The 24,361-nt window shown below is 45.1% G+C and overlaps 1 long non-coding RNA gene across 4 annotated transcripts; it reads right to left on the reverse strand.

Moving 5' to 3' along the window:
* Positions 1–4,150: 4,150 nt before the first annotated feature.
* Positions 4,151–24,101, reverse strand: LOC132389544 (uncharacterized). Of its 4 annotated transcripts, XR_009510586.1 has the most exons (5): positions 23,961–24,101; positions 12,987–13,509; positions 10,905–11,063; positions 10,146–10,798; positions 4,151–7,172 (listed from the first exon to the last, which is right to left on the reverse strand). It is a non-coding gene; the product is annotated as an uncharacterized LOC132389544 (long non-coding RNA). The 4 variants fall into 4 exon arrangements; XR_009510588.1 differs by having other exon boundaries at positions 10,146–11,063; positions 13,268–13,509; XR_009510585.1 differs by having other exon boundaries at positions 10,146–11,063.
* Positions 24,102–24,361: the final 260 nt, after the last annotated feature.

Genomic DNA, 24,361 nt, shown 5'->3' on the forward strand with positions numbered 1-24,361 from the left:
TGAAGCTATAAGTCTAGAACTTGCGTCTGTGAATTGGGATGATTTTATTTTGCAGGGAAATGTACCATGGACTGTGGACGATGTTTAGAGATCTCCTGCAGGATGTTAAGAAAAAACTTGTCCCAGTGATGAAGCTAAAGATGGAAGGGTGAAGGAACCACAGGTGACAATTGAGGTGGAGAATCTACTCAGATGGAAGAAGGCAGCATACGTGAGGTTTAGGAAGCAGGATCAGATGACTCTATTGAGGAATATATCAGCCAAGATGAACTGGCGAGTAGACTAAATGGACCAAACAGCCTCATTCTGCGACTACATCTTTGGGTTTTATAGCTTTCCATCTGGTGTTTATCAAGCATCCAGACCTTCAATATAATCAGAAAAATCTTGACTTCCACCGGCCACCGAGATGGGATCCAAACAATTACAAACTACTCGAACAGAATAATGATACAGATATATATCGATGTATTCACCTGAGGGAAACGTAGTTTGAAAATCGTGCAGAATAGGGCTGTACAGCGCCCGCATGAAACGTTATTTGCTGTTCGGGAACAGTCTTAATCTTGATATAAGGTGTGGAAAAATCCCAACATGTAAACACAACCTCAGTGATTCAAACACCAGCATGGCGAGAAGAACTTTATATTGAGCTACTGATTTCTTAATCACTGATACAAACCGCAGACCATAGTCTGGTGGGAAATGAAAAGCCAGAAAATTATGTTAACAATATTCTATTTCCTTGTGGGTATATTTCCAAGTAATGGCCTTCGCCCTTCATTTCAAACAATGAGCTGAGCAATATTTGGCTGGTTTAGGAGTTGTGGGTGAGGAATAAGGTTAATTCCTGACGAAAGGTCTCGGCCCAAAAATGTCGACTGTTTTGTGCTGTTCTGTGTTTCTTCAGAGTTTTGTGTGTGTTGCTCGGGGTTTCCGAATCAGAAGATCTTCCTAAGTGCAGGACGTCGCCGGTTGCGTTCTGTGAAACTCAGAGCTCCTTGTCTCTGTGCAAGCTGCGGCCCTGAATGTTGGCCAAGTTCCCCCACGTACGCATTTCTCAGAACAGGGTGCGGCCTTTCTGCTGAAATCAGTTCAACCGGTTGGACAGTCGCCGCCCACATGCAGATGTGAGCAAAGATAGCATGATATTATGATTAACTATTTCTGTTTTCAGCAGACTCCAAGACACAATGGAATATAAAATATGATGCAAGGCATTTCTTACAGTTGCTTCCCAAATTTCTGCGAGTCTTACGCCATTTCTTCAAATAAATCAGTCGGAGACATTCTCCTTTCTAAACACCATGGTCATTCGGTGTCCTTTCTTCTTATAGAGAGAGTGATAGCGAACGGTGACTGGACCCCGCCCCTGGCAATTTGAGACCTGTGCAGACAAGATATTTTGTGATGAACTGGAAGGTGTCTAATACCCTAGTGGGTACGTTTGCTTGTGTAGTACTGGATGGGGTTGCGGGTTTAAACCGGAGTGGAAGGGGGTTGATATTCCGAGAGCCAGAACTGATACTGGAGAGTTGTGGCAGCTAGATGTTGTTTCGATCTTTGTCAAATGGTTGAGCACAGTTCGACTAATGTTCGACTGGGCTGCGGATATTCCGATACTAGAAGCATAGTGGAATCGTTTAGGAGGCACAGAAGGGGGCTTGTACTTGATTTGCAGGGGAGGGGAACAAGAGTGTTAGAGCAGATAGTGAGGTGGAGGAGGATTAAGGTCATGCGAGTACTGCAAGTATAGTGCATGGAGTAACATATAGAGAGGTTTTGAGGAAAGAGCAGCAGAATAAAAGGTATAAAGGTAGTAAGGTAGAAGGGCTAAAGTGTGTGTACTTCAATGCAGGAAGCTTCAAGAACAAAGGTGATGAACTGAGAGCTTGGATACGTACATGGAATTCGGGTGTAATGGCCATTACAGAGACTTGTCTGGCACCAGGGCAGGAATGGATCCTCAATATTCCTGGATTTCAGTGATTTCAAAGGGATGGAGAGGTGGGGAAAGGGGAGGACGGGTGGAATTACTGGTCAGGAATACTAATACAGCTACTGAAAGGGTGGCTAATGGAGCAGGATCCTCATTTGAGTCAGTATGTGTGGAAATCAGGAACAGGACGGGAGCAGTTACACGACTGGGGGTTTTCTACAGGCCCCCAGGTAGCGGCAGAGATACCGAGGAGCAGATTTGGAGGCAGATTTTGGAAAGGTGCAAAAATAAGAGGGTGGTTATCATGGGTGACTTTAACTTACTTAATATTAATTGGCATCTGATTAGTTGCAATGATTTAGACTGAGCAGTGTTTGGTAAGTGTGTCCAGGATGGATTCCTGTCACAGTACGTTGACTGGGCGAACTAGGGTAATGCCATACTAGATCTAGTATTAGGTAACGAAACGGATCAGGTCACAGTTCTGTATGTGTGTGAGCATCTGCGGGGGCAGTGATCACCGTTCCCTGGCCTTTAGCATTATAATGGAAAAGGATAGCATCAAACAAAACAGTATCATTTTTAGTTGGGGAAGGGCAAATTATGAGGCTATAAGTCTAGAACTTGCGTCTGTGAAATGGAGTGATATTTTTTTGCAGGGAAATGTACTATCGGCATGTGGTCGATATTTAGAGATCTCTTGCAGGATGTTAAGTATAAACCTGTCCCAGTGAGGAAGATAAAGAATGGTAGAGTGAAGGAACCACAGGTGACAATTGAGGTGGAGAATCTACTCGGATGGAAGAAGGCAGCATACGTGAGGTTTAGGAAGCAAGGATCAGATGACTCTATTGAGGAATATAGGGTAGCTGGAAAGGAAATTAAGAAGGAGATGAGGTGAGGAATAAGGGGCATGAGAAGTCCTTGGCTGGTAGGATAAAGATAAACCCCAAGGCATTCTTCAATTATGTGAAGAACCAAAGGTTGACAGGAGTGAAGATAGGACAGATTAGAGATAACGGTGGGAAGATGTGCTTGGAGGCTGTGGAAGTGAGCGAGGCCCTCAATGAATACTTATTTAACCATATATGTATATAGCAATTACAGCAAGGAAACAGGCCCTCTCGGACCTACCAGTCCGTGACGAAAGCTTACTCTCACCTACTCCCACAGACCTGCATTCAGCCAAGAACCTTCCATTCCTTTCCTGTCCATAAACCTATCCAATTTTACTTCAAGTGACAATATAGAACCTGCTTCTAAATCTTCTACTGGAAGCTCATTACACACAGTTACCACTCAATGAGTAAAGAAGTTGACCCTCGTGTTACCCCTAAACTTTTGTTCCTTAATTCTCAACTGATGTCGTCTTCTTCGAATCTCCCCGATTCTCAGTGAAAAAAGCCTATCCACGTCAACTCTATCTATACCCCCATAATTTTAAATACCTTTATCAATACCCCTCAACCTTCTACACTCTAAAGAATAAAGACCCAACTTACTCCAAATTCCAACTTACACCAATGCCTTGTACAATTGTAACATTACATCCCATTTCCTATACTCAATGCTGCGATTTATAAGACCAAAGGCTTTCGTCACCAACCTATCCACATGAGATTCTATCTTCAGTGAACTATGCCCCATTATTCCTAGATTACTCTGTTCTAAAGTATTCCGCAATGCTCTACCATTTACCATATATGTCCTATTTGGATTATTCCTACTAAAATGTAGCAACTGACACTTATCAGCATTAAACTCCATCTGCCATCTTTCACCCCACTCGTCTAATTGGCCTAAGTCTCTCTGCAAGCTTTGTAAACCTACTTCATTATCCACAACGCCACCTATCTGAGTACCATTTTTTACTAATCCTAATTTACCGACGGGATGCGAGCAGTATGGAGGAGTTTGGGTCTCAAATAAAATGATGAATCAGCCATGATGAACTGGCGGAGCAGAGTCAATGGACCAAACAGCCTCATTCTGCTACTTCATCGTTGGGTCTTATAGCTCTCCACCCCGGTGTTTATCAAGCCTCCAGACCTTCAATATAATCAAAAAAATCTTTACTTCCACCTGCCCCCGAGATGAGATCCAAACAATTACAAACTACCCGAACAGAATAAAAGAAACTGATATATATATATATATATATATATATATATATATATATATATATATATATATATATATATATATCGGTGTATACACTTGAAGTAACTTATTTTGAAAATCGTGCAGGATTGGGCTGCACAGCCGTCGCATGAAACGTTTATTTCTGATTCTGGAACAGTTCTTAAACTTGTGATAAGGTGTGGAAAAATCCCAGCATGTGAACACAACCTCAGGGATACAAACACTAGCATGGCGAGAAGTTTATCACTGAGCTAATGAATTCTTGATCACTGATCCAACCCGCAGGCTATAGTCTGGTTGGAAATGAAAAACCGGAAAAATATTAACAATGTTCGATTTCCTTGTGGGAATATTTCCAAGTAATGGCCTTCGCCCTTCATTTCAAACAATGAGCCGAGGAATATTTGGCTGGTTTATGGTTAGGAATAAGGTTAATTCCTGATGAAAGGTCTCGGACCAAAATGTCGACTGTTTACTGTTTTGTGCTGTTCTGTGTTTCTTCAGAGTTTTGTGAGTGTTGCTCGGGGTTTCCGAATCAGAAGATCTTCCTAAGTGCAGGACGTCGCCGGGTGCGTTTCTGTGAAACTCAGAGCTCCTTGTCTCTGTGCAAGCTGCGGCCCGGAATGTTGGCCAGGTTCCCACACGTACGCATTTCTCAGAACAGGGTGCGGCCTTTCAGCTGAAATCAAGTTCAACCGGTTGGACAGTCGCCGCCCACATGCAGATGTGAGCCAAGATAGCATGATGTTATGTTTAACCATTTTTGTTTTCAGCAGACTCCGTGACACAATGGAATATAAAATATGATGCAAGGCAATTCTTACAGTTGCTTCCCAACTTCCTGCCAGTTATACGCTAGTTCTTTAAATAAATCAGTCTGAGACATTCTCAGACTTGCGGCTGTGAATTGGGATGATGCTTTTGAAGGGAAATTTACCATGGATATGTGGTCGATGTTTAGAGATCTCTTGCAAGATGTTAAGGATAAATTTGTCCCAGTGAGGAAGCTAAAGAATGGTAGGGTGAAGGAACCACAGGTGACAATTGAGGTGGAGAATCTACTCAGATGGAAGAAGGCAGCATACGTGAGGTTTAGGAAGCAAGGATCAGATTACTCTATTGAGGAATATAGGGTAGCTGGAAAGGAGCTGAAGAAGGAGCTGAGGAGAGGAATACGGGGCAGGGGAAGGCCTTGGCGAGTAGGGTAAAGATAAACCCCAAGGCATTCTTCAATTATATGAAGAACCAAAGGTTGACAGGAGTGAAGATAGGAATGATAAGAGATAAAGCTGGGAAGATCTGCTTGGAGGCTGTGGAAGTGAGCGAGGCCCTCAATGAATACTTATTTAAACATATATCCAGATAGCAATTACAGCACGCAAACAGGCCATCTCGGGCCTTCCAGTCTGTGCGTAAAGCGTACTCTCACCTATTCCCACCGAACGGCATTCAGCCAATAATCTTCCATTCCTTTCCTCTCCATATACCTATCCAATTTTACTTCAAGTGACAATATAGAACCTGCTTCTAACTCTTCTACTGGAAGCTCGTTACACACAGTTACCACCCTCTGAGTAAGGATGTTGACCCTCGTGTTACCCCTAAACTTTGGCCCTTAATTCTCAACTGATGTCGTCTTCTTTGAATCTCCCCGATTCTCAGTGAAAAAAGCCTATCCACGTCAACTCTATCTATACCCCCATAATTTTAAATACCTTTATCAATACCCCATCAACCTTCTACACGCCAAAGAATAAAGACCTAACTTACTTCAAATTCCAACTTACACCAATGCCTTGTACAATTTTAACATTACATCCCAATTCCTATACTCAGTGCTGTGATTTATATGGCCAGCATACCAAAAGCTTTCGTCACCACCCTATCCACATGAGTTTCTACCTTCAGGGAACTGTGCCCTATTATTCCTAGATCACTCTGTTCTACATTATTCCTTCATGCCCTACCATTTATCACATATGTCCTATTTGGATAATACATATCAAAATGCAGCATCTCACCCTATCAGCATTAAACTCCATCTGTCATCTTTTAGCCCACTCGTCTAACTGGCCTAAGTCTCTCTGCAAGCTTTGTAAACCTACTTCATTATCCACAACGCCACCTATCTGAGTACCAGTACTTAGTAATCCTAATTTACTGACGGGATGGGAGCAGTAGGGAGGAGTTTGGGCCACAGATAAAACGTTGAATCAGCCATGATGATCTGGCTGAGCAGACTCAATGGACCAAACAGCCTCATTCTGCGACTACATCTTTGGGTTTTATAGCTTTCCACCCCGGTGTATATCAAGCACCCAGACCTTCAGTATAATCAAAAAAATCTTTACTTCCACCGGCCGCCGAGATGGGACACAAACAATTACAAACTACCCGAACAGAATAAATGATACAGATATATATCGATGTATTCACCTGAAGAAAGGTATTTTGAAAATCGTGCAGAATAGGGCTGTACAGCGCCCGCATGAAACGTTATTTGCTGTTAGGGAACAGTTCTTAATCTTGATATAAGGTGTGGAAAAATCCCAGCATGTAAACACAACCTCAGTGATTCAAACACCAGCATGGCGAGAAGAAGTTCATAACTGATCTAATGAATTCCTGATCACTGATACAAACTGCAGACAATAGTCTGGTTGGAAATGAAAATGTAGAAAAATATGGGAACAATATTCGATTTCCTTGTGGGAATATTTCCAAGAAATGGCCTTCGCCCTTCATTTCAAACAATGAGCTGAGCAATATTTGGCTGTTTTAGCAGTTGTGGGTTAGGTATGAGGTTAATTCCTGATGAAAGGTCTCGGCCCAAAATGTCGACTGTTTACTGTTTTGTGCTGTTCTGTGTTTCTTCAGAGTTTTGTGAGTGTTGCTCTGGGTTTCCGAATCAGAAGATCTTCCTGAGTGCCGGACATCGCCGGTTGCGTTTCTGTGAAACTCAGAGCTCCTTGTCTCTGTGCAAGCTGCGGCCCTGAATTTTGGCCAAGTTCCCCCACGTACGCATTTCTCAGAACAGGGTGCGGCCTTTCAGCTGAAATCAGGTTCAACTGGTTGGAGAGTCGCCGCCCACCTGCAGATGTGAGCAAAGATAGCATGACGTTATGTTTAACCATTTCTGTTTTCAGCAGACTCAATGACACAATGGAATATAAAATATGATGCAAGGCAATTCTTACAGTTGCTTCCCAACTTTCTGCGAGTCTTACGCAATTTCTTCAAATAAATCAGTCGGAGACATTCTCCTTTCTAAACACCATGGTCATTCGGTGTCCTTTATTCTTATAGAGAGAGTGAGAGCGACCGGTGACGGGACACTGCCCCTGGCAATTTGAGACCTGTGCAGACAAGATGGTTTGCGATGAACTGGAAGGGGTCTAATACCCTAGTGGGAACGCTTGCTTGTGGCGTATGGGATGGGGTTGGGGTTTTAAACAGGAGTTGAAGGCGGTTGATATTCAGAGAGCCAGAACTGATACTGGAGAGCTGTCGCAGCTAGATGTTGTTTAGACCTTTGTCAAATGGTTGAGCACAGTTCGACTAATGTTCGACTGGTCTGCGGATAGTTCGATGCTAGAAGCATAGTGGAAAAGTTTAGGAGGCACAGGAGCGGGCTTGTACCAGATTTGCAGGGAGAGGAGAACCAGAGTGTCAGAGCAGATAGTGATGTGGAGGAGGATAAAGGTCATGCGAGTACTGCAAGTATAGTGCACGGAGTAAAGTCAGATCTAACAAATAGAGAGGCTTTGAGCAAGGAGAAGCAGAATAAACAGCATAAAGGTAGTAAGGTAGAAGGGCTAAAGTGTGTGTACTTCAATGCAAGAAGCATCAGGAACAAAGGTGATGAACTGAGAGCTTGGATACATACATGGAATTAGGATATCGTGGCCATTACAGAGACTTGTCTCGCACCAGAGCAGGAATGGATTGTCAATATTCCTGGATTTCAGTGCTTTCAAAGGGATAATGAGCGGGGAAAAGGGGAGGACGGGTGGCATTACTGGTCAGGGATACTATTACAGCTACAGAAAGGGTGGGTAATGTAGCAGGATCCTCTTTTGAGTCTGTATGGGTGAAATCAGGAACAGAACGGGAGCTGTTACACGACTGGAGCTATTCTACAGGCCCGCTGTTAGCGGTAGAGATACCGAGCAGCAGATTGGGAGGCAGATTTTGGAAAGGTGTAATAATAAAAGGGTGCTTATCATGGGTGACTTTAACTTACTTAATATTGATTGGCATCTGATTAGTTCCAATGCTTTAGACGGAGCAGAGTTTGTTATGTGTGTACAGGATGGATTCCTGTCACAGTATGTTGACAGGTCAACCTGGGGTAATGCCATCCTAGATCTTGTATTAGGTAACGAATCGGGTGAGGTCACAGATCAGTAGGTGGGTGAACATCTGGGGAACAGTGATCTCCGTTCCCTGACATTTACCAATATAATGGAAAAGGATAGAATCAAACAGGGCAGGAAAATTTTTAGTTGGGAAGTGCAAATTATGAGGCTATAAGTCTAGTACTTGCGGCTGTGAATTGGGATGATTTTTATATGCGAGGAAAGGTACTATGGACATGTGGTCGATGTTTAGAGATCTCTTGCAGGATGTTAAGGATAAATCTGTCTCAGTGAGGAAGATAAAGATTGGTAGGGTGAAGGAACCACAGGTGACAATTGAGGTGGAAAATCTACCCAGATTCAAGACGGCAGGATACGTGAGGTTTAGGAAGCAAGGATCAGATGACTCTATTGAGGAATATAGGGTAGCTGGAAAGGAGATTAAGAAGGAGCTGAGGAGAGGAACAAGGGGCATGAGAAGGCCTTGGCGAGTAGGGTAAATATAAACACCAAGGCATTCTTCAATTATGTGAAGAACCAAAGGTTGAGAGGAGTGAAGATTGGACCGATTAGAGATAAAGATGGGAAGATGTGCTTGGAGGGTGTGGAAGTGAGCATGACCCTCAATGAATACTTATTTGGCCATATATCCATATAACAATGACAACACGGAAACAGGCCATCTCGGACCTTAAAGTCCGTGCCGAAAGCTTACTCTCACCTACTCACACCGACCAGCATTCAGCCAATAACCATCCATTCCTTTCCTGTCCATATACCTATCCAATTTTACTTCAAGTAACAATATAGAACCTGCCTCTAACTCTTCTACTGGAAGCTCGTTACACACAGTTACCACTCTATGAGTAAAGAAGTTGCCCCTCGTGTTACATCTAAACTTTTGTTCCTTAATTCTCAACTGATGTCCTCTTCTTTGAATCTCCTCGCTCCTCCGTTGAAAAAAGCCTATCCACGTCAACTCTATCTGTACCCCCCATAATTTTAAATACCTCTATCAATAACCCCTCAACCTTCTACACTCCAAAGAATAAAGAAATAACTTACACCAATGCCTTGTAGAATTGTAACATTACATCCCAATTCCTGTACTCAATGCTTCGATTTATAAGGCCAGCATATCAAAAGCTTTCGTCACCACCCTATCCACAAGAGATTCTACCTTCAGGGAACTATGCCCCATTATTCCTAGATCACTCTGTTCTACCGTATTCCGCAATGCCCTACCATTTACCATATATGTCCTTTTTAGATTATTCCCTCCAAAATGTTGCAACTCACGCTTATCAGCATTAAACTCCATCTGCCATCTTTCAGCCCATTGGCCTAAATCTCTCTGCAAGCTTTGAAAACCTACTTCATTATCCACAACGCCACCTACCTGAGTACCAGTACTTAGTCATTCTAATTTACTGACGGGATGCGAGCAGTAGGGAGGAGTTTGGGCCTCAAATAAGATGTTGAATCAGCCATGATGAACTGGCGGAGCAGACTCAATGGATCAAACAGCCTCATTCTGATACTCTGTCGATGGGTCTTATAGCTTTCCACCCCGGTGTTTATCAATCATCCATATCTTCATTATAATCAAAAAAATCTTTACTTTCACCGGCCACCGAGATGGGACCCAAACAATTACAATCTACCCGAACAGAATAAAAGAAACAGATATATATCGATGTATTCACCTGAAGTAACGTATTTTGAAAATCGTGCAGGATCGGGCTGTACAGCCGTCGCATGAAACGTTTATTGCTGATTCTGGAACAGTTCTTAAACTTGATATAAGGTGTGGAAAAATCCCAGCATGTGAACACAACCTCAGGGATACAAACACCAGCATGGCGAGAAGAAGTTTATCAAAAAGCTAAAGAATTCTTGATCACTGATACAACCCGCAGGCTATAGTCTGGTTGGAAATGAAAAGCCGGAAAAATATTAACAATGTTCGATATCCTTGTGGGAATATGTCCAAGTAATGGCCTTCGCCCTTCATTTCAAACAATGAGCTGAACAATATTTGGCTGGTTTAGGAGTTGTGGGTTAGGGATAAGGTTAATTCCTGAAGAAAGGCCTCGGCCCGAAATGTCGACTGTTTACTGGTTGGGCTGTTCTGTGTTTCTTCAGAGTTTTGTGTTTGTTGCTCTGGGTTTCCGAATCAGAAGATCTCCCTAAGTGCAGGTCGTCGCCGGGTGCGTTTCTGTGAAACTCAGAGCTCCTTGTCTCTGTGCAAGCTGCGGCCCTGTATGTTGGCCAGGTTCCCCCACGTACGCATTTCTCAGAACAGGGTGAGGCCTTTCTGCTGAAATCAGGTTCAACTGGTTGGACAGTCGCTGCCCACCTGCAGATGTGAGCAAAGATAGCATGACGTTATGTTTAACCATTTCTGTTTTTAGAAGACTCCATGACACAATGGAATATAAAATATGATGCAAGGCAACTCTTACAGTTGCTTCCCAAATTTCTGCGAGTCCTACGCCATTTCTTCAAATAAATCGGTCGGAGACATTCTCCCTTCTAAACACCATGGTCATTCGGAGTCCTTTCTTCTTATAGAGAGAGTGAGAGCGACCGGTGAGGGGATCCTGCCCCTGGCAATTTGAGACCTGTGCAGAAAAGATGGTTTGTGATGAACTGGAAGGCGTCTAATACCCTAGTTGGAAAGTTTGCTTGTGGCGTATGGGATGGTGTTGGGGGTTTAAACTGGAGTGGAAGGGGGTTGATATTCGGAGAGCCAGAACTGATACTGGAGAGTTGTCGCAGCTAGATGTTGTTTAGATCTTTGGCAAATGGTTGAGCACAGTTCGAATAATGTTCGACTGGGTTGCGGATTGTTCGATGCTAGAAGCATAGTAGAACTGATAAGGAGGCACAGGAGGGGGTTTAAACTGGATTTGCAGGGGGAGGGGAGCAAGAGCGTTAGAGCAGATAGTGAGGTGGAGGAGGATTAAGTTCATGCGAGTACTGCAAGTATGGTGCATGGAGTAAAGTCAGATCTAACACATAGAGAGGCTTTAAGCAAAGAGAAGCAGAATAAAGGATATAAAGGTAGTAATGTAGAAGGGCTAAAGTGTGTGTACTTCAATGCAAGAAGCATCAGGAACAAAGGTGATGAACTGAGAACTTGGATACGTACATGGAATTATCATGTATTGGCCATTACAGAGACTTGGCTGGCACCAAGGCAGGAATGCATTCTCAATTATGTGAAAAACCAAAGGTTGACAGGAGTGGAGTAAGGACCGATTAGAGATAAAGGTGGGAAGATGTGCTTGGAGGCTGTGGAAGTGAGCGAGGTCCTCAATGAATACTTCTTTAACCAGATATCCATATAGCAATGACAGCACGGAAGCAGGACATCTCGGACCTTCCAGTCCGTGCCGAAAGCTTACTCTCACCTACTTCCACCGACCTGCATTCAGCCAATAACCTTCCATTCCTTTCCTGTCCATATACCTATCCAACTTTACTTCAAGTGACAATATAGAACCTGCCTCTAAATCTTCTACTGGAAGCTCGTTACACACAGTTACCACTCAATGAGTAAAGAATTTGCCTCTCGAGTTACTCCTAAACTTTTGTTCCTTAATTCTCAACTGATGTCGTCTTCTTTGAATCTCCCCGATTCTCAGTGAAAAAAACCCTATCCACGTCAACTCTATCTATACCCCCATAATTTTAAATACCTTTATCAATACCCCCTCAACCTTCTACACTCCAAAGAAAAAAGGCCTAAATTCCAACTTACACAAATGCCTTGTAGAATTGTAACATTACATCCCATTTCCTATACTCAATGCTGCGATTTATAAGGCCAGCATACCAAAAGTTTTCGTCACCAGCCTATCCACATGAGATTCTACCTTCAAGGAACTATGCCCCATTATTCCTAGATCACTCTGTTCTAAAGTATTCCGCAAAGCTCAATCATTTATCATATATGTCCTATTTGGATTATTCATACCAAAATGTAGCAACTCACACTTATCAGCATTAAACTCCATCTGCCATCTTTCAGCCCATTCGTCTAACAGGCCTAAATCTCTCTGCAAGCTTTGAAAACCTACTTCATTATCCACAACGCCACCTATCTGAGTACCAGTACGTACTAATCCTAATTTACCGACGGGATGCGCGCATCAGGGAGGAGTTTGGGCCTCAAATAAAATATTGAATCAGCCATGATGAACTGCCAGAACAGACTCAATGGACCAAACAGCCTCATTCTGCTACTCCATCGTTGGGTCTTATAGCTCTCCACCCCGGTGTTTATCAAGCATCTAGACCTTCAATATCAGCAATAAAATCTTTACTTCCACCGGCCACCGAGATCGGATCCAAACAATTGCAATCTACCCGAACAGAATAAAAGAAACAGATATATATTGAAGTATTCATCTGAGCATTCGTATTTTGAAAATCGTGCAGAATAGGGCTGTACAGCCCCCCCATGAAACGTTATTTGCTGTTCGGGAACAGTTCTTAATCTTGATGTAAGGTGTGGAAAAATCCCAACATGTAAACACAACCTCAGTGATTCAAACACCAGCATGGCGAGAAGAAGTTCATAACTGATCTAATGAATTCTTGATCACTGATACAAACTGCAGACAATAGTCTGGTTGGAAATGAAAATCCAGAAAAATATGGTAACAATATTCGATTTCCTTTTGGGAATATTTCCAAGAAATGGCCTTCGCCCTTCATTTCAAACAATGAGCTGAGCAATATTTGGCTGCTTTAGGAGTTGTGGGTTAGGAATAAGTTAATTCCTGATGAAAGGTCTCGGCCCGAAATGTCGACTGTTTACTGTTTTGTGCTGTTCTGTGTTTCTTCAGAGTTTTGTGTGTGTTGCTCTGGGTTTCCGAATCAGAAGATCTTCCTAAGTGCAGGACGTCGCCGGTTGCGTTTCTGTGAAACTCAGAGCTCCTTGTCTCTGTGCAAGCTGCGGCCCTGAATGTTGCCCAGGTTCCCCCACGTACGCATTTCTCAGAACAGGGTGCGGCCTTTCTGCTGAAATCGTGTTCAACCGGTTGGAGAGTCGCCGCCCACCTGCAGATGTGAGCAAAGATAGCATGAATTTATGTTTAACCATTTCTGTTTTCAGAAGACCCCGTGACACAATGGAATATAAAATATGATGCAAGGCAATTCTTACAGTTGCTTCCTAACTTTCTGCGAGTCTTACACCATTTCTTCAAATAAATCAGTCGGAGACATTCTCCCTTCTAAACACCACGGTCATTCAGTGTCCTTTCTTCTGATAGTGAGAGTGAGAGCGAACGGTGACGGGACCCTGCCCCTGGCAATTTGAGAGCTGAGTAGACAGGATGGTTTGCGATGAACTGGAAGGGGTCTAATACCCTAGTGGGAACGTTTGCTTGTGGTGTACGGGATGGGGTTTGGGGTTTAAACCGGAGTGGAAGGGGGTTGATATTCGGAGAGCCAGAACTGATACTGGAGAGCTGTCGCAGCTAGATGTTGTTTAGCCCTTTGTCAAATGGTTGAGCACAGTTCGACTGATGTTCGACTGGGCTGCGGATAGTTCGATGCTAGAAGCATAGTGGAAAAGTTTAGGAGGCACAGGAGCGGGCTTGAGCTAGATTTGCAGGGGGAGGAGAACCAGAGTGTCAGAGCAGATAGTGAGGTGGAGGAGGATAAAGTTCTTGCGAGTACTGCAAGTATAGTGCACGGTGTAAAGTCAGATCTAACATATAGAGAGGCTTTGAGCAAAGAGAAGCAGAATAAAGGGTATAAAGTTAGTAAGGTAGAAGGTGTAAAGTGTGTGTAATTCAATGCAAGAAGCATCAGGAACAAAGGTGATGAGCTGGGATCTTGGATACATACATTATGAGAGTAGGTTGAGTGAACTTGGCTTTTACTCCTTGGAGTGATGGAGGATGAGTGGTGACTTGATAGGAGTGTATAAGATGATGAGAGACATTGATCGTGTGGATAGTCAGAGGCTTTTTTCCAGGGCTGAAATGGCTGCCACACGAGGACTGGTTTAAGGTGCTGGAGAGTAGGTACAACGGAGCTGTCAGGGGTAAGTTTTTTACTCAGAGATTGGGGAGTGCGTGAAATGGGCTGCAGGTGGCGGTGGTGGTGACACATCTCTGTGTCTTTTCAGAGACTTTTGGGTCTGTAAATGGAGCTTAGAAAAAATAGAGGGCTACGGGTAAGACCGGCTGAAGGTTATAAGGCTCTTGTTTTATTCGGATGTATTGGGGTGTTACACCTGCGCTTCAAGGTCTCATCACACCCGACACTCAGCTTTTACCCGCGGCTCTAAGTTGTCTGCAGCTGACATTGGCCAGAACGCGGTGCACCGCTTCCACTGTCCAGCGACAAACTTGCGGGTGTGAATTGGGATGATGTTTTTGCAGGGAAAAGTACTATGGACATGTGTTCGATGTTTAAGGATCTCTTGCAGAATGTTAGGGATAAATTTGTCCCGGTGAGGAAGATAAAGAATGTTCGGGTGAAGGAACCATGAAGGAACAAATGAAGTGAAAAATCTAGTCAGGTGGGCGAAGGCAGCATACGTTTTAGGACGCAATGATCAGATGGGTCTTTTGAGGAATATAGGGTACAAGAAATGAGCTTACGAAGGTGCTGAGGAGAGCAAGAAGGGGGCATGAGAAGGCCTTGGCGAGTAGGGTAAAGGAAAACCCCGAGGCATTCTTCAATTATGTGAAGAACAAAAGGATGACAGAGGTGAAGGTAGGGACGATTAGAAATAAAAGTGGGAAGATGTGCCTGGAGGCTGTGGAAGTAAGCGAGGTCCTCAATGAATACTTCTCTTCGGTATTCACCACTGAGAGGGAACTTGATGAGGATGAGGACAATATGAGTGAGGTTGATGTTCTGGAGCATGTTGATATTCAGGGACAGGAGGTGTTGGAGTTGTTAAAATACATTAGGACGGATTAGTCCCCGGAGCCTGACAGAATATTCCCCAGGCTGCTCCACGAGGCGAGGGATGAGAATGCTGAGCCTCTGGCTAGGATCTTTATTTCCTCGTTGTCCACGGGAATGGTCCCGGAGGATTGGAGGGAGGCAAATGTTGTCCCCTTGTTCAAAAAAGTTAGTAGGGATAGTCCAGGTAAGTATAGACCAGTGAGCCTTCCGACTGTGGTGGGAAAGCTGTTGCGTTTCTGTGAAACTCAGAGCTCCTTGTCTCTGTGCAAGCTGCGGCCCTGTATGTTGGCCAGGTTCCACCCCATACGCATTTCTCAGAACAGGGTGCGGGCTTTCTGCTGAAATCGTGTTCAACCGGTTGGACAGTCGTCGCCCACCTGCAGCTGTGAGCAAAGATAGCATGAAGTTATGTTTAACCATTTCTCCTTTCAGAAGACTCCGTGACACAATGGAATATAAAATATGATGCAAGGCAATTCTTACAGTTGCTTCCCAACTTTCTGCCAGTTTTACGCCAGTTCTTTAAATAAATAAGTCTGAGACATTCTCAGACTTGCGGCTGTGAATTGGGATGATGCTTTTGAAGGGAAATGTACTATGTACATGTGGTCGATATTTAGAGATCTCTTGCAGGATGTTAAGGATAAACCTGTCCCAGTGAGGAAGATAACGAATGGTAGGGTGAAGGAACCACAGGTGACAATTGAGTTGGAGAATCTACTCAGATGGAAGAAGGCAGCACACGTGAGGTTTAGGAAGCAAGAATCAGATGACTCTATTGAGGAATATAGGGGAGCTGGAAAGGAGCTTAAGAAGGAGCTGAGGAGAGGAACAAGGGGCATGAGAAGGTCTTGGGGATTAGGGTAAAGATAAATACCAAGGCATTCATCAATTATGTGAAGAACCAAAGGTTGACAGGAGTGAAGAAAGGACCGATTAGAGATAAAGGTGGGAAGATGTGCTTGGAGGCTGTGGAAGTGAGCGAGGCCCTCAATGAATACTTACTTAACCATATATCCAGACAACAATCACAGCACGGAAACAGGACATCTCGGACCTTCCAGTCCGTGCCGAAAGGTTACTCTCACCTCGTCCCACCGACCTGCATTCAGCCCATAACCTTCCATTCCTTTCCTGTACATATACCTATCCAATTTTACTTCATGTGAAAATATAGAACCTGCCTCTAACTCTTCTACTGGAAGCTCGTTACACACAGTTACCACCCTCTGAGTAAAGATGTTGCCCCTCGTGTTACTCCTAAACTTTTGTCCCTTAATTCTCAACTGATGTCGTCTTCTTTGAATCTCCCCGATTCTCAATGGAAAAAAGCCTATCCACGTCAACTCTATCTATACCCCCCATAATTTTAAATACCTTCATCAATATCCCCCTCAACCTTCTACACTCCAAAGAATAAAGACCTAACTTACTCCAAATTCCAATTTACACCAATGCCTTGTAGAATTGTAACATTACATCCCATTTCCTATACTCAATGCTGCGATTTATAAGGCCAGCATACCAAAAGCTTTCATTACCACCCTATCCACATGAGATTCTACCTTCAGGGAACTATTCCCCATTATTCCTAGATCACTCAGTTCTACAGTATTCCTCAAAGATTAAGGAAATCTGTAAATATAAGGGTGTTGTTGACAGGGCAGGGAGGAGCTTGCCCTGGAGGGTTAGAGGGGGACACTGTCGGGGATGACGGTAGACAGAATAGTTCAAAATTGCCGGATAGATATCTCCCACAGAAGGAAATGCTCCGAAATGACAGGGATAGGCAACTGTGGCTGACAGAGGAAGTGAAAGACTGCACAAAAGCCAAGGAAAGGGTGTATAGGTCTGTGGGAAGTTGGATGATTGGGAACTTTTCCAAAGCAAATAAAAGGCAACTGAAAAGACATAAGATGAGAAAAGACGAAACACGAAGGCTGACTAGCCAATAATGTAAAGCATAATGCTAAAGGTGTTTTTGCTCAGTGACGTAAAGAGTTAAAAGGAGGTGGAAGTTGATACTGGGCCACTGAAATGGCGCTGGTGGGCTAATTATAAAATAAGTCAAAGTCAGCATGGTTTCTGTGAAGGGAAATCTTGCCTGACAAACCTGTTCGAGTTCTTTGAGGAAGTAACAAACAGTATGGACAAACGAGAGGCAGTGGATGTCATTTACTTGGAGATTTCAGAAGGCATTTGATAAGGTGTCACACATGAGGCTGCTGAAGAAGATAAAATCCTATGGCTTTGCAAGAAGGATAGTGGCGTGCTAGAGGAATGTCTGTCAGGCAGGAATTGAAGTGGTCTTTTCCGGTTGGCTGCCAGTGTTCCTCAGGGGTCTGTTTTGGGCTCGCTACTTTTGACATTGTTTGTCAATGATTTCGATCGGAATTGATGGTTTTGTGTCAGGGTTTACTAGGATAGGTTGAGGGGTAACTAGTGCTCAGGAAGCAATGCGATTGCAGGAAAACAAACAATTTGGAGGAACGGGCATAAAAGTGTCAGATGTAATGTAGTGCTTGGAAATGTCTGATAGTAACAGGAGCAATGGTGCAGACTATTATGTGAATTGGAAGAAAGCTCAAACATCAGAATTGCAAAGGAAGTTGGGAGTCCTCGTGCAAGACGCCAGAAGATTAATTTACAAATTGTGTCTGTGATAACGAAGGCAAATGCAATGTTGGCATTTATTTCAAGGGGAATAGAATATAAAAGCAAGGAGATAATGCTGAGCTTTTGTAAGACACTAGTCAGGTCGCACGTGGTGTATTGTCAACAGTTTCGGGACCCATGTCTCAGAAGGGATGTGTTGTCATTGGAGACAGTCCACAGTAGGTTCATGCGGATTATTCCGGAAATTAAGGGGTTAACGTATGAGGAGTAGCCGGTACTAATTTCCATGCTTGTAGCTTTCCTATAATACTGGGGTCTCTTAACTTGTTAAACGGCCTCGTGTGGCTCCTTGCCAACGGCCTTCTGAAACCCAGGGGCACAGTACCCACCGACTCTCACTTGTCCAGCGTGTTTGCTATTTCTACAAATATTCCCCACAAATTTCTCAGGCAAGATTTTCCCTCGAGGAAACCACGTTGACTACGGCCTATTTTATCATGTGCCCCCAGGTCAACCGAACCGACATCCTGCACAATCGACTCCAACATCTTCCCAGCCACCATGCTACCATACATATTCTCGCCTCTCTTTTATTACTTAATAACTCGGAAGAAATGCTTTGCTACCTTCTTTTATGCAATTAGCTAGTTTATAATTGCATTCCATCTATTCGTTCTTTTTGACTTTTAGGAACACGAATGCGTCTAATGGCGACTCCTTTGCTACTATCTTCGGAAACAGCTCTATTTATATCTCTGATATCTCTTTCTTTTTTCCTTGACCAGTTTCTTTAGAAGACCCCGACCTGGAGTTACACGCTGACTTTGATTCCTTGCGGGGCCTCACGACCGGCCGCTTCTCGACATGCCAAGGGTGCGGCCTAGAAGACGAGTGCGCCTTCGGTGTGCCGGAATTTCCTGGCTCTGGAGACGGCCAGATTCCAGGCCGGTGACGCCGCCTGCTGGGTCGAGGAACACGAAAGATCGTCAGCAGCGAGCAGGCTGCTGGCTGTGCACCCTGGGACCCGAGCTCGGAAAAAACAAAACGACGCAACAGACTTTTAACACCACAGATTGGCGAGCTGCTTTGTTGATTCTCCCCTCTCGCTGGGAAACCGAGATATCACTTTCTCCCTTGTTCGCGAGAGAGAGAGAGAGCCTGTGGTATGTCGAATACCAGGTGAAAGGGTAGTCTTAGAAGAACATAGAACATAGAATAGTACAGCACATTACAGGTCCTTCGGCCCACAATGTATTGCCGACGCACAAACCCTGCCTCCCATATAACCCCCCCCCCACCTTAAATTCCTCCATATACCTGTCTAGTAGTCTCTTAAACTTCACTAGAGTATCTGCCTCAACCACTGACTCAGGCAGTGCATTCCACACCAACCAATAAAAAACCTTCCTCTAATATCCCCCTTCAACTTCCCACAACTTACCTTAAAGCCATGTCCTCCTGTATTGAGCAGTGGTGCCCTGGAGAAGAGGCGCTGGCTGTCCACTCTGTCTATTCCTCTTAATATCTTGTACACCTCTATCATGTCTCCTCTTATCCTCCATCTCTCCAAAGAGTAAAGCCCTAGCTCCCCTAATCTCTGATCATAATCCATACTCTCTAAACCAGGCAGCATCCTGGTAAATCTCCTCTGTACCTTTTCCAATCCCTCTGCTATCTAGTCCGGTTGGACTGCTAAAATAACGTGAGGGAGATGTGATGGGGACAAGGAAATGGCGGAAAAATCTGAATAGTTATTTTGCGTCAATGTTAACTGCAGAACAGTCTGCTGTAAGTTCGAGAGTGTCAGGAGGAAGAAGAATGTGAAGTTGCCATTACCAGGGAGAGGGTACTTGGGACATTGAACGGTCACCAGGCAAGAAGATAGACATCCCAGTGTTCTGAAAGTGGAGGTGGAAGAGATGTTGGAGGCATTAATAATGCTATTTCAAGAATCAATTGATCCTGGCATGTTCTTGTTGGAATAGAAAATTACAAATGTTACTCCACTCTTCAAGAGGGGAGGGAGGTAGAAGGAAGAAAATTACAGGCCAGTTAGTCTGACCACAGTGTTTGGACTTGGTTGCGAAGTAGATGGTTTCAGTGTACCCGGAGGAACATGATGTAATAGGTCGCTGACAGCACGGTTTCCTTGGGGGAAATTTTTGCCTGACATATCTGTTGGAATTATTTGAAGAAATAACAAGCATGTTAGAGACTGGGGAATCGGTGGATGTTGTTTAGTCAAATCAAGTCAAGTCGCTTTTTCTTGTCGTTTCGACCATAAGCTGCTGGTACAGTACACAGTGAAAACGAAACAACGTTCCTCCAGGACCCTGGTGTTACATGAAACAACACAAAACTACACTAGACTATGTGAGACAGCACAAGGCTACACCAGACTACGTAAAGCAATATAAAAGTTGCACCAGACTACAGATCTACACAGGACTACATAAAGTGCACAAAACAGTGCAGGGCAGTACAATAATTAATAAACAAGACAATAGGCACAGTAGAGGACAAATTTCAATATAATAATAAATGATGAAGGTGTCAGGCCAGGCTCTGGGTATTGAGGAGTCTGACGGCTTGGGGGAAGAAACTATTACATAGTCTGGTTGTGAGAGCCCGAATGCTTCAGTACCTTTTCCCAGACGGCAGGAGGGAGAAGAGTTTGTATGAGGGGTGCGTGGGGTCCTTCATGATGCTGTTTGCTTTGCGGATGCAGCTTGTGGTGTAAATCTCCGTGATGGCGGGAAGAGAGACCACAATGGTCTTCTCAGCTGACCTCACTATCCGCTGCAGGGTCTTGCGATCAGAGATGGTGCAATTTCCGAACCAGGCAGTGGTGCAGCTGCTCAGGATGCTCCCTATACAACCCCTGAAGAATGTGATAAGGATGGGGGTTGGAAGATGGACTTTCCTCAGCCTTCGCAAAAAGTAGAGACGCTGCTGGACTTTCTTTGCTGTGGAGCTGGTGCTTAACAAGTTAAGACCTGATGATATTACAGGAAAGATACTGGCATGGAAAAAACATTGGCTGTTTGCGGAGTCAAGGGATATGGGGAGAAGGCAGCAACGGGGTACTGATTGTATATGATCAGCCATGATCACAGTGAATGGCGGTGCTGGCTAGAAGGGCCGAATGGCCTACTCCTGCACCTATTGTCTATTGTCTATTGATTGCCAGCCAAAGAGTGGGAAGTAAGGGAACTTTTTTTGGTTGGCTCCCGGTGACTAGTGCTGTTCCACAGGGGTCTGTGCTGTGACTGATTCTTTTTACGTTATATGTTAATGATTTGGATGAAGGAATCGATAGTTTTGTTGCAAACTTTACAGAGTCATAGAGATAAACGACATACAGTCATGCCCTTCCGCCCATCTAGTCCATTCACAGCTGGATCATAGACTTCCAGAAGCCTCCTGTCCACTCCTGCTCGCAGTTCATTCCACACTCTCACGACCTTCTGAGTGAAGACTTTCCCCCTCATGTTCCCCTTAAACTTCTCACCTTTCACCCTTGATCCTTGATCTCTGCTTGCAGTCTCACCCAACCACCGTGGATAAAGCCAGTAAACCTCTATCAAATCCCCTCTCTATCTTCTACCTTCTAAATAGTGCAGTCCTACCTCATTCAATGTTTCCTGAAAACCCGGGTCCAAGTCAGACCCCACTTGGAGTAATGTGCTCAGTTCTGGTCGCCTCACTACTGGAAAGAGGTGGAAGCCGTAGAATGGGTGCAGAGGAGATTTACAAGGATGTTGCCTGGATTGGGGAGCATGCCTTATGAGAATAGGTTGAGTGAACTCGGCGTTTTCTCCTTGGGGGGACGGAGGATGAGAGGTGACCTGCCAGAGGTGTATAAGATGATGAGAGGCATTGATCACGTGGATAGTCAGAGGCATTTTCCCAGTGCTGAAATGGCTAACACAAAAAGGCAGTTTCAAGGTGCTTGGAGGTAGGTACAGAGGAGATGTCAGGGGTAAGTTTTTTACTCAGAGAGTGGTGAGTGCGTGGAATGGGCTACCGGCATCGGTGGTGGATACAGATACGATAGGGGCCTTTAAAAGGCTTTTAGATAGGTACATGGAGCTTAGTAAAACAGAGGGTTATAGGTAAGCCTGGTAATATCTGAGGTGTGGAGATATAGGGCACAATTTTGTGGGCCGAATGGCCTGTATTGCGCTGTAGGTTTTCTATGTTTCCATGTTTCGATGTTTCTATACTGACCCAGCAACATCTTTGTGAATGTTCTTTATGCTCTGTACATCTTTCCTGTAGATAGGTCACATTCGAGCAGTGCCTGGGTCAGGTTCCATGCCCCAGGAGGAGGGGAAGAGCCCAAGAGAGGGCAGAACGGGGAGGGGAATAGCTGAGCGGGGGAGGGACCTGTCGGGGAGGGGCCAGATCTTTAAAAGCAGCCCTGACAGGTAGCGAGACAGCGAGTGAGAGAGAGAGAGAGAGAGAGAGAGAGAGAGAGAGAGAGAGAGAGAGAGAGAGAGAGAGAGAGAGAGAGAGAGAGAGAAAGAGAGAGAGAGAATGAGCGAACGAACGGGTGCAATAGAGACAGAGATGGCTCCAGTGTGGACAGGTGAACGGACGGCCACGTCAGACGTCCAGAATATCGCAGATGCGGTGAGTTGCAAAATCTTTCAGAACCCTTAAACTACCCTCGTCGGGTACATACATGCGAGAGACGGGTAGAGATGTAAAGGCATGGAAAAGGCAGTGGAAGTCCATTTGGAGAAGGGAGAGGAGAGGATTCAGTAAAGGACGGGGAGGATAATGGTGACAGCAACAGGACAGAGGCTGGACGAAGGAGGAGAGTGCGGGAAAGGTGTGAGGGGCTATATATGGGAGAGGATAGGGGAGGGCGTCGGTACCGGGGAGGGAAGGGAGGTAGAGGGAGAAGGGGGGGTTGGGAAGGGAGGGGGACGAAAGTGGGAAGGAAGGAGGAGGAGGAGGGTTTGGATTAGGCTGCGGGAGGAAAGTTGGAGAAGGAAACGGAATGCGAGGGGCAGGAACAGTAGGAGAAAGGGAGGTGGAAGGAGGAAGAGCCAGGAGTGGAGAGAGCGAGAAATAGCAAAAGGGGGGAATAGCGAGATAATTGAAAATCGAAGAGAGAGAGAGAGTGAGAGAGAGTGAGAGAGAGAGAGAGAGAGAGAGAGAGAGAGAGAGAGAGAGAGAGAGAGAGAGAGAGAGAGAGAGAGAGAGAGAGAGAGAGAGACGGGGAGAGGAAGGGGATAGATCAGGGGAAGTAGGGAGAGGTGGGAGGGTGGAGAAAGAGTAGTGGGAGTGGGGAGATGGGAGAGAGAGACAGGGATACGGGGAGAAGAGCAGGGAAAATAGAGATATGCGAGAGGCCAGAAAGGGGAGGGAGGGCAGGGGAATTTTCGAGCGCGGAGAGGGAAGGAGAAGGAAAGAGAGGGAGGTAGAGAGAGAGAAAAAAGAGAGAGACGGATGAAAGGTGTGAGTTCCTGCAGACGAATTGGAGAGAAGGTAAAGGATAGAGACGGGGAGGGGGGAAGAGCGAGAGCGAGACGGGAAAAGTGTGAGAAAGGGCAGGGAATGTGGAATAAGGGAACAGAGAGTGAAACGAAGGAGGTGTTGGCTGGGGCAGGGAAAGTGGAGAAAGTTCAGTGACGGAGCGACGCGAAAGAGGAAAGAGGAAATGCCCGGATAGGGTAAAGAGTATTGAGGCACACAGAAAGGGGGATAAGAGCAGTGGAGGAGGAGAGCGGGGAAGAGGGAGACGGTGAGTGTGGGTGAAAGAGCTGGGGAGGCGGAGAGAGGGGGGGAAGAGAGTGACGGATTGAGGATTAAATGACAGTTTGGAGAGAGTCGAGGGAGAGTGAGGATTAAGGGTTCGATGTGAAAAGCGTGCGTCGGAGCGAACAAAAGCGGGGAAATGGAGAGAGGGGTGAGAGAGAAAAAATGATACCGCCACTCGGTTCCAGACACCCTACCTCGTCTCGCTCTGTCCTCTCCGGGAGATTCAGATGTCTGTGTTGTTCCAGGTGAAATCCAGTGTGGAACATCAGATCGGCCATAAACTGACGACGTACATCGCGAAAACCTGCCGTGACCAGGACCAGCCTTGTATGCTGGGAAAACTTTACCTGATCAAGGTCGAGAAGGGGGCAGGGTTGGGAATGGAATGGAGTCCGGGATGTGTGGGAGGGAAATGGAGACCGGGATGTGTGGGAGGGAAATGGAGACCGGGATGTGGTGTGAGGGGAATAGAGACAGGGAGGGGGGAGAGAAATGGAGACCGGGAGGGGTGGGAGGGAAATGGAGACCGGGAGGGGTGGGAGGGAAATGGAGACAGGGATGTGATGTGAGTGGAACAGAGACAGGGAGGGGGGAG

The sequence above is a fragment of the Hypanus sabinus genome, unplaced genomic scaffold, assembly GCF_030144855.1.
Source record: "Hypanus sabinus isolate sHypSab1 unplaced genomic scaffold, sHypSab1.hap1 scaffold_597, whole genome shotgun sequence".
In the NCBI taxonomy this organism is placed as follows: Eukaryota; Metazoa; Chordata; class Chondrichthyes; order Myliobatiformes; family Dasyatidae; genus Hypanus; species Hypanus sabinus.